Below are 9,505 nucleotides of genomic sequence, written 5' to 3'. Positions count from 1 at the left end.
GAGGGTAGGGGGTGGGGATGGGGGAGAGTCACCTCTCACCAAACAAAGACTCCTGTTCCTTTGAGATTTTTACTAATGGGATCAGTCTAGCTCTCACTAGCCACTGCAAGGGCATGCCTGCGAATCCAGACAGGCTTCTCAGCAGATGATAAACAGACATGGCCAAAGCGTTCATGTTCAGGAATAATTTAGAAACTTCTCAACTGCAGACTCATTCTTTCTGCAGAGGTACCTCCTCCCCTGATCACCCTCTACTCATAACTGCACTTGCCTTCCCCTCTGCTCCATCCCCCATCCAGCAATACCTCACTTCCCACCCAACAAACGGCTCCAGGTGAACAGCATTCGACAATCAACCTCCTTTCCCCAGCCTCCAACAAGCCACCCCTCCATGCCTGGAACCTCTCTTTTGCTCTGCCCTGTGATCTCTGGCAGGGATCATCACAACAGCCTTCTGGTTTCCCTACTTGTCTAGTCCAGGTACCAGTCCTTTGGAGAATGTAAATTAGGGCTTGCCACTCTTAAAAAAAAAAAAAAAAAACTCTGATGTTAAGGAGATTTGCAAACAGGAGCCTTTCAGTATCTGGCTGCAACGCACCTCTCCGTCTTCATCATCAGCTCTTCTATTCCTGCCCTCCATGTTCCTGTTCAGCTCACCTACTGCTGCCCCCACGCTCAAGCTTCTTCACCTCTCTCTTTTTCTACACTGTCCTGCACCCTGCTCCCAAGTCCCTGTCTGGGAAGCTTCTGCCATGCCCCCAGGCAGAGAGCCATGCGGCATTGTGAGTATACTTAGAGTAGCACTCACACACCCTGTATCGCAGCACCTGCCCACCTGCCCACTTGTCTGACGGAGGCTTCTTTGCAGCCAGGGCCCATCTTATTCATCTTTGCATCTCCAGAGCCAGGTACAGCTCCTGGCCCACAATGTGTGCTGAATACATATTTGAGAAATAAATTTCCATTCCCACCAAGCTGAATATATACATACATATGGATAGATTTTACATATTTTAGTCAGATAGCCATCAATTTATTATTATGCCTAAATGTCTAAATCTCATTTAGCATCATGCTTTGGGGAAAAAAGAATATCCAGTTACACAAACTGAGTGTATATGGAGAGGATGCAGGACAGTTCCTATAGAATCATCAAAACGACATTTGTATGTTGACCTCGTTTTTACTGCTTAAAAGGACCACTTCCCTGCCATTACAGGGGTATACACTCCATTCAGCACCTTCGTTCTTAAAAGTCCTGCAGATTCACCAACCCCACAGAGGCATTCAGAACCGCCACTTGGAGATACACGTACATTTAACCTCTCCAGACATGGATTTGGGTATCTATGGCGTACAATGCCCTGTGGGGCTAGCCACATGCTGATGTTCATTTTGCTGAAGTCCTCCAGCCTGCGGCAATCCCTAAGCCCTGCAACATTAACACCTTCGCATCTTGGGTGTAAGCCTTTCCTGCCCACGCCTATACTCTGTCCTCCAATTGTAAGACACCCTAGGCATTTCCACAGCCTTTTCTAAATCTGTATTCACCTCTGTAATTTTTAGATAACATTTCAGCAATTTCAAGTTCGTAGCTTAATGATTCTAATGCCATTCTCTAAGAAGGAAGACTTTTTTTTTTTTTTACGATCTATCTTTCTTAGAATCACCATTCCCCTCTCCGGTATTACTTTTGACAGGCAAACTTTGATTATTTGAATGCCCCAGGGGATGTGCTGAAATTTAAGTGAGATTTCAGGTAATTGGAAGAGTTTATAATGTGAACTATAGTAGCTGGGGGGTATGTGAAATTCACTGACAGTCTTGGCTAACCGAAGTTTTGAATAACGAAGGTTTGCCTGAATATCTATTTCAATTCTTTCACTTCTCTTACTTCTCCTTTCCTCCCTCTCACCATCTTCTCAGTCTCTGCATTCTCCACTGACTATATACCTGTCCTTTTCAAGTCTATAAAGATGAGAAGGAAACACATGGAAAAAAGATTGGCTTTTTTCTCGTTGGCCATAAACGGACTAGGAAACTCACTTGCTGAAGACAGCATCTGTTTCTAAAAATCATTGCTTGCCTAGAGTGAATTTGCTCTGTCCCCAGTGCTAGGCTGATCCGACCTTGCCTCAGGCCGAGATGCTGCCAGTGCACCTTGCAGCTCTGGTTTCTTTCAGAGATCGTGTATGTATTCAGGATGAAGCACTAAAATTATCCATGCATCTGAAACCCTCTCTTTGCCATCCAGGTTGCCAGAGGCCTGAGATCTGCTGGATACAGGTGACAGGCGGCTTGCATCACCAGCCCTCACATACTGCAATTACACATTATGACATATAACTGTCACATATGGAATGTAACAATAGCTTCACTGGTTACCTCATTGTAGAATAATAATTCAATTCAGTTGCAGAGGGCTTTCCTTGTGGGCTTTGTAGCAGTAAAAAGTCAGCAAAGCATGTACAATATTTTGGTCCGACTGACTTTAAAAGCTGTAAAACTGCTGTGGTTCATTTTATCTATCTCAAGAGAAATCCTAAAAAAAACCCCTAACACCCCTACTACTGATGAGGCCCAGTGCACTTTTGCATATTATCAGCTCTTAACTTCTTAGACCTGTTCCCGAACCCTGGGAGGCAAAGGGGACCTGTAATCGTGCTTCCACTTTATAGATGAGGTACTGAGAGGGTTACAGGATGGCATCTGCAGAACTAGAACTGATTCCTTAACTGTCCTTTAACAAAAGGGAAACTTAGGAGATACAGACAGGAAGGCATCATTAATAGAAGCAATGTGGCACCTGGGCTTTACAGTGAAATGATGTGGGTTTTGCCACTATCTCCTACCACGAGGACCACAAGAAGCCGCTCCCCCACTCTGTGCTTCAGTTTTCTTTTCTATAATGATACGAACAGCCAGCAGCATTTGGAAGCCTACTCAGTCCTAACAGATGATTCAGCATTTCGCATACATTAATCACTAATCCTCATCGCCACCCCAAAATATAAACATCATTACCCCCCCCCCTTTACAGGTGAGGAAACTAAGGCTCTAAGAGTTTTTTGGGGAAAATAAATTATGAAGCTTGTAAGAGGCAAAGGCGGGATTTGAACCCAGGACTGTCCCATGTCTTTTCTGCCACAGCACCCCATTCACTCACAGGAGAGTTGGAAGGATTCTATAAAATTACTCACGTGAGAAAAAGCACTCAATAAACTCTAAAGACATCAATCTTATTATCACAGTAATCAAAAGAACTGAGTCTGTCCCATTTGAAGACGGAAAACAATCTCCATTCCTAAATGTGTCGATATATCTTGTCTTCTGAAAAATATGATTCCCCTGCTGGGATGAACAGTCCCATAAGAGGGCCAGTGTGTTCAAGATGAAGCTTCAACCCAAGATGGAGCATGTCTGAGAACAGTCCCTGGCTCCCAGCTCGCTGATACTTGAGTCAGGTGCACATACTCTGCAAGGAGGTGTTCCATCCCAGTCTGCCCCAAAAGGCAGTCATCTGCAGACCTGAGATCTTGAAATCAGCCGTGCAAATCCATCACTACTTTAATTATCCAAGTAAATAGAGCTCTTACCACCATCTGCTGAGATTTTAACCAATCATGATCAACACAGTCTTTCTCTCTGGATGAGACCCTCAGAGTCATCGCTAAAGGGCCACTTGGGCCCTGAATTTCCGCCTGCAGCATGCAGGCCTCCCCAGCCGAACCCTGTGGCTGGGAGCTTTTTTCTCCCTCTCACTGCACCTTGCTCATATTTTCCTGAGTGCTGTTAACTTGCTCCTGCACTTCATCTTCATCGTTTTTGTTTTCTTTCCATCAACTCCAGACACTACTGATTAGTGAGAAACTATCCTCAACAAGAACTGTCAGTTCAGAACTCAGCCCCCCAGCAAAAAGTCAGGCAGAAATTTATTCTGGGACATGGGTGGGTGTACAATCCCGGTGATTCAAATCACTGAAGTTTTCAGAGGACAAACTAAATTGGAAACACTGCTCAAGGTAGGGTAGGGACTCCATCCAGGTCTGTTTCTCTGGCTGATAACTGCGATGGGCTGATTATGTTAGCAAAAGGCTCCCATGGGTGACCCAAATTAATTATGGCTTTCTGGGAAAATGGCAAAATCTTCACTGGCTGCAGATCACCAGTGGACTGCAAGCCAGTGATGGGCATGATTTGACTTGCTTTTCTTAACAGTCCATTTGACCACCACCATCAACACCTCTGTCATCACTATTGATCAAGAGAACATTTAAATGACAACAAAAATGGGTTGTTTGAACGTTTACTCCCTTGCATGTGCATCTACAAGATCTAATATTAAATTAAAAATTCCTTTGGAGAAGTGCATGTAGACATCACTAATTCAGATAAGCTCAAGGTTTGGGAATCTCACTTTTAAAAAAGAAAATTTGTCAGGCACAGTGGCTTATGCCTATAATCCCAGCACTTTAGGAGGCCAAGGTGGGAGAAGTGCTTGAGCCCAGGAGTTTGAGACCAGCTCAGGCAGCATAGTGAAACCCCTTCTCTACGAAATTTTTTTTTTAAAAATTAGCTGGGTGTGGTGGCACACACCTGTAGTCCCAGCTACTTGGGAGGCTGAGGCAGGAGGATCCCTTGAGCCCAGGAAGTTGAGGTTGCAATAAGCCATGATCATGCCACTGGATTCCAGACTGGGGGAGAGAGTGAGAACCTGTCTCAAAAAAGAAAAAAGGTCAAAAGAAAATTCAGTAGGCATCAGGATCATCATAAAGAGTAGCATCAAAATGGATTGTTAAATATATGTCCAGGCTGACCATTCCAAAAGGAGATGAAATTCAGAGGCAGAGAGACTTAAAAAGATAGAAGGCAGTGGATACTCCTAAGACCCAGGGTGTGAGTCAGACTTCCCGTTGGATTCCAACTCCTGCCCTACCACTTCTAGCTGAATGATCTTGGGCAAGGAAAGAAATCCATTGCTTGCTGAGCCTAAGATCTTTTATTTGCAAAATAAGGACTATGATAGTACCTACTTCATGGTACTGAAGGAGTACCATGAGATAAAGGAGTTTGCCAAAGGAGTAAATGAGATAACGAAAAGAAGGCTTTTAGCCCAGTAACTGGCATGCAGTTGCCATTTACTTAGAGCTTATACTCATCATCATCATCATCATCATCATCATCATCATTATCCATAATCATCATCTTCCTGGTTAACATCAGCACTGCTTGCTGACCACTTACGTGGAAGGGTACAAAGACTATAGTAGTTAAAACAAGTCCTTGGGAAAGACGTACCAAGCCTGATGGGCTCAGATCCCAGGTATGACCATAGAAGCATCAGCCAAAACACTGATGGCAGGCACTGTTCTGGGCAGTTTTTCACATTAGCTCATTTGATCCTTACAAGCAGGCCCTCTGAGGTAGGTACTATGAGGATCCCCTATGTAAAATACTGTCCAGTGAGATGGAAGCAACAGTGTCTGAAACATTTCCTTTCCAATGTTTTAGACTTCTGGAACATTTCCTTTAAGGGAGGGGCACTGTCTTTGTTCATGTTTTGTTGCTATTACAGAATACCAGAGACTGGGTAATTTATTAAGAAAATAAATTTATTTCTCACAGTTCTATAGGCTGGGAAGTCCAGAAGCATGACACCAGTACCTGCCAATGACTTTCTTGCTACATCATAATACAAATGAGGGAAGGCATCCCATGGTGAGCAAGCACTCAAGACAGAGAGAAAAGGGGGCTGATGGCCCTCAATAGCAAACCTACTCCCATGATAATGACATTAAATCCATTCATGAGGGCAGAGCCTTCCTGACCTAATGACCTCTTGAATGTGCCATTTAGTAACACTATCACAATGGCAATTAAGTTTCCGTGTAAGTTGTGAAGGGGACATTCAAACCATAGCAGGTTCACTCTTGCCTATGTCTTCCTCCTTCCTGCCACATAGTGGTCTGCAAAGTGGAAAGCCTCACGCAAGGAATGATGAACCAGAAAAATGAAAGGTGGCTGGGTCCTTAACAGATTGTAAGCCAGCATACCAGCCCTAAACTGCCCACCTCCAAATTTACTGCACTTCAGAAAAAAATAAAGTTCAATATTATTTAAGCCATTATTATTTCTGGCATTTCATTAAAATAAATCCTAAATAAAATACTAACATACCCACATAACTGGTATGAGGAAATTGGGCACCCAATATTGTAAGATTTGTAATCCACTTCACAATCAGAACTCTGTGTCACCACTGACAGATGACATTGGTTATCTGAGACACAAAAGTATGTAAGTACTACATCAGGGCATTATGTAGTCAAGGTTTTAAATAAGAGAATGTTTCCCTTCTAGTACAATCTAAAATACAGACTTCTTTTTTTTTTTTTGAGATGAGTCTCACTCTGCCGATCAGGCTGGAGGGGAATGGGGCAATCTCAACTCACTGCAACCTCTGCCTCCTGGGTTCAAGTGATTCCCCTGCCTCAGCCTCCCTTAGTAGCTGGGATTACAGGCACCCACTACCATGCCCAGCTAATTTTTGTATTTTTAGTAAAGACAATCGGACAGGCTGGTCTCAAACTGCTGACCTCAGGTGCTCTGCCCACCTCGACCTCCCAAACAGCTGAGATTACAGGTGTAAGCCACCACACCAAGGCTCAAATACAGACTTCTTAAAAATGAGGGCTTCAGTGTACCAGGTTGGTTGGTCCACTCATTCACTCCTTCACTCCTTCATTCATTCATTTGGTGAGACTGTGTTAGAGTAGGAACAACACAGACTTCAGAATCAGAGAAACCTGGAGTTCAAATCCCAGCTCTGGCTTTCCTTGCATATTCCCTGATGTTTACTTATCATCTTTTAGCTGTACTGAAAGTCATATGTCAAGCATCCAGCACAGGACTTAAGCATTAAAAAGGGCTCAATGAATGTTTCCTTTTTTCTTCATATAAGCTCCTGAATTGAAAATTACATTAAAAAATCTTCATGTGGTGCCTGGCACACCGCAAATGGACACTTAATATAATTTTATTGCCATTAGTAATAATAATAAGAGTAGTGGTAGCAATCAGCATAGTGGTTGTAGTGATAGTGGTAGTAAAATAATCAAAACCTAAACTGAGAGAGGTTGGAGGCAGGTTTCCAAGTGTGCACAGTCAATGCCTACACAATCAAGACTCAGCTGTTCAGCACTGAGTGGGAGGGTATTTCTGGGAGCTGTGTGGAGCTTTTCGCCTCCTTGTTGGTGTCTTCACAAATTCCAGTAATCAAAATAGTTATTTCCTTCCTCACCAATGTCATCTTAAAAGAACTTCTCTCTAAACCCAGGTGCTTAAATTGTCCAGTGACTTTCTCTCTTCTTTAAGAAGAAGTTGAGGAATGGGAGAAACAAGCACCTTAGTATTTGTTCTCCTGTAAACACCAGAGCAAATATATGTTTGAAAGGGCATCTCACAACGCATGTTAGGATGTGAGATACTCTTTCGAACATACACAGCAATGGTTATTAGAATGTTTAGCATAACACATGTATATTCAAAAAAACTAAGCAAGCCACAGAAGGCACAACCAGGCCTTGAAGAAAAAAAAAAATCTCAAAGTCGCTGACACCCCTGTAGCCTGTGCTAGAACCAAAGAGAACCCCTCATGCCAGCCATTTAGGCTTTCTGATAGTGGGAAAAAATAGAGTAGGCATTTCTAAAACATAGGCTTAAAGTCCAGCGCAGGCACCGTTTGTCAATATCGTGGAATCCCAAGCTGCCGCTCTGGCGATGATGATGATGATGATGATGATGATGACGACGACAACAACAATGATGCTGATGATGGTGAGTTAATGACATGGAAACTATTCACTACTTATTGCTGATTAAGAATAAGAAGAAGTTATAAAAACAGCATATGGCACTGGAAGTCTAAATAATGGTTGCCTCTGGATGAGGTAGGAGCAATATCTTGGCTCAGAAGGGCATAGGAAGCCTTCTGGGGAGCTGGGAACGCTCTAGAACCTGCTCTGGGTGGTGGTTAACGCAGGTGTGTGCACATGTAAAAGTGTACTGAGCTTAATCCCAGCACTTTGGGAGACCGAGACGGGCGGATCACGAGGTCAGGAGATTGAGACCATCCTGGCTAACATGGTGAAACCCCATTTCCACTAAAAAAAAAAAAAATACAAAAAACTAGCCGGGCGAGGTGGCGGGCGCCTGTAGTCCCAGCTACTTGGGAGGCTGAGGCAGGAGAATGGCGTAAACCCGGGAGGCGGAGCTTGCAGTGAGCTGAGATCCGGCCACTGCACTCCAGCCTGGGCGACAGAGCAAGACTCCGTCTCAAGAAAAAAAAAAAAAATGTACTGAGCTGTCCACTTAAAACGTGTGCATCTGCTGTCTACATGTTAGCCTCGATACAAATGAAATAGTAAAACAGCCTATACTATAAACTCATTTTTAGAAATTAGGGCATGGAAACATGGAAGATTACAGCAGTCAGCTCTGGGTAGTCAAATTGTAGGTGGCTTTTTTTCTTTTATATGTATCTATATTTTCTAAATTTGGAGGGTGCAGAGAATTGACATTGCTCGATGTTTAAAGTTAAAATCCAGTTACCCAAGGCATTTCTCATCTCTAGATAACACCTTCACTCATTCACTTTCTTCTCAAATGTGTCCTCATTCACAGCTTCAGGCAGTCTGGGGCAGGCCCCTCATGGCTACCTGAGGAAATTCTCTACAATGGGGATGAAGCAGGCATGGGGTGGGGAGGTGAGTCCGAGGTATTACTAGATTATCTCACTTCCTTGGAGCCTCTGCTCAGACGGGACTGGGTCACCAGGTGCACCCACCTTCAGGCTCCCACAGCAGAGGGGCTATGAGACCATCCTTTTAGGATGACCTGACCCCACTCTTGTGGACTCCTCAGCCCACTGTTGCTCAATTTTCAGCCTATACTGAAGTCTGGGCAGGAATCTAGAACCAGATCCCAAAAGTCTCCTTTTCAGCTCACATTGGGTTTAGATCAGGTGAGCAGAAGCAGAGATGAGGAAAGCAGTCTTGCAGCATGCAAGGGCTGCCGCCTCTCACCTGGAAGTAAGCGTGCTGGGGGCCTGAATCCAGGGTTCCCAGCACAAACCCGGGGTTCAGTAGGGAAAACATCTGATAGGAAGTTAAAACTGAGCTCCTCTTGCTTGCTTCTTGCTGAGTGACCACAAAGAAGGACGCTGAATTTCTGAGTATTTCACGAACACTCTGAATTACCATGTCTTTATTTATATAATGACGTCACTACCACTGCTCAAGTCTAACCCACAAGCTTGTTATGAGGGTTCCATAAGGAAATGGGGAGGAAGGTGATGACATCCTGGTGGACTGTGTACCCCAACTTTTGGCAGAGTGCCTGAGACACAGTAAATCCTTGTAAATACCAGTTGAAGAAAGACAAATGTAAGGAATTATTTTTATCATTATTTTTCTTAATGAGAAGACCATAGGGACCAAATAAATTG

The 9,505-nt window shown here is 43.8% G+C and overlaps 1 protein-coding gene across 1 annotated transcript in view; it reads right to left on the bottom strand.

Annotated features, from left to right (window-relative positions):
* The window catches only part of CCDC149 (coiled-coil domain containing 149), a 107,964-nt gene that overhangs the window by 81,814 nt on the left and 16,645 nt on the right, over window positions 1-9,505 (bottom strand). The window lies entirely within an intron of this gene.

The sequence above is a fragment of the Rhinopithecus bieti genome, unplaced genomic scaffold (genome assembly GCF_001698545.2).
Source record: "Rhinopithecus bieti isolate Rb0 unplaced genomic scaffold, ASM169854v2 scaffold_1599, whole genome shotgun sequence".
Taxonomy (NCBI): Eukaryota; Metazoa; Chordata; class Mammalia; order Primates; family Cercopithecidae; genus Rhinopithecus; species Rhinopithecus bieti.
Note: the sequence above shows the minus strand (reverse complement) of the source record. Positions and strands in the feature narration are given on the sequence as shown.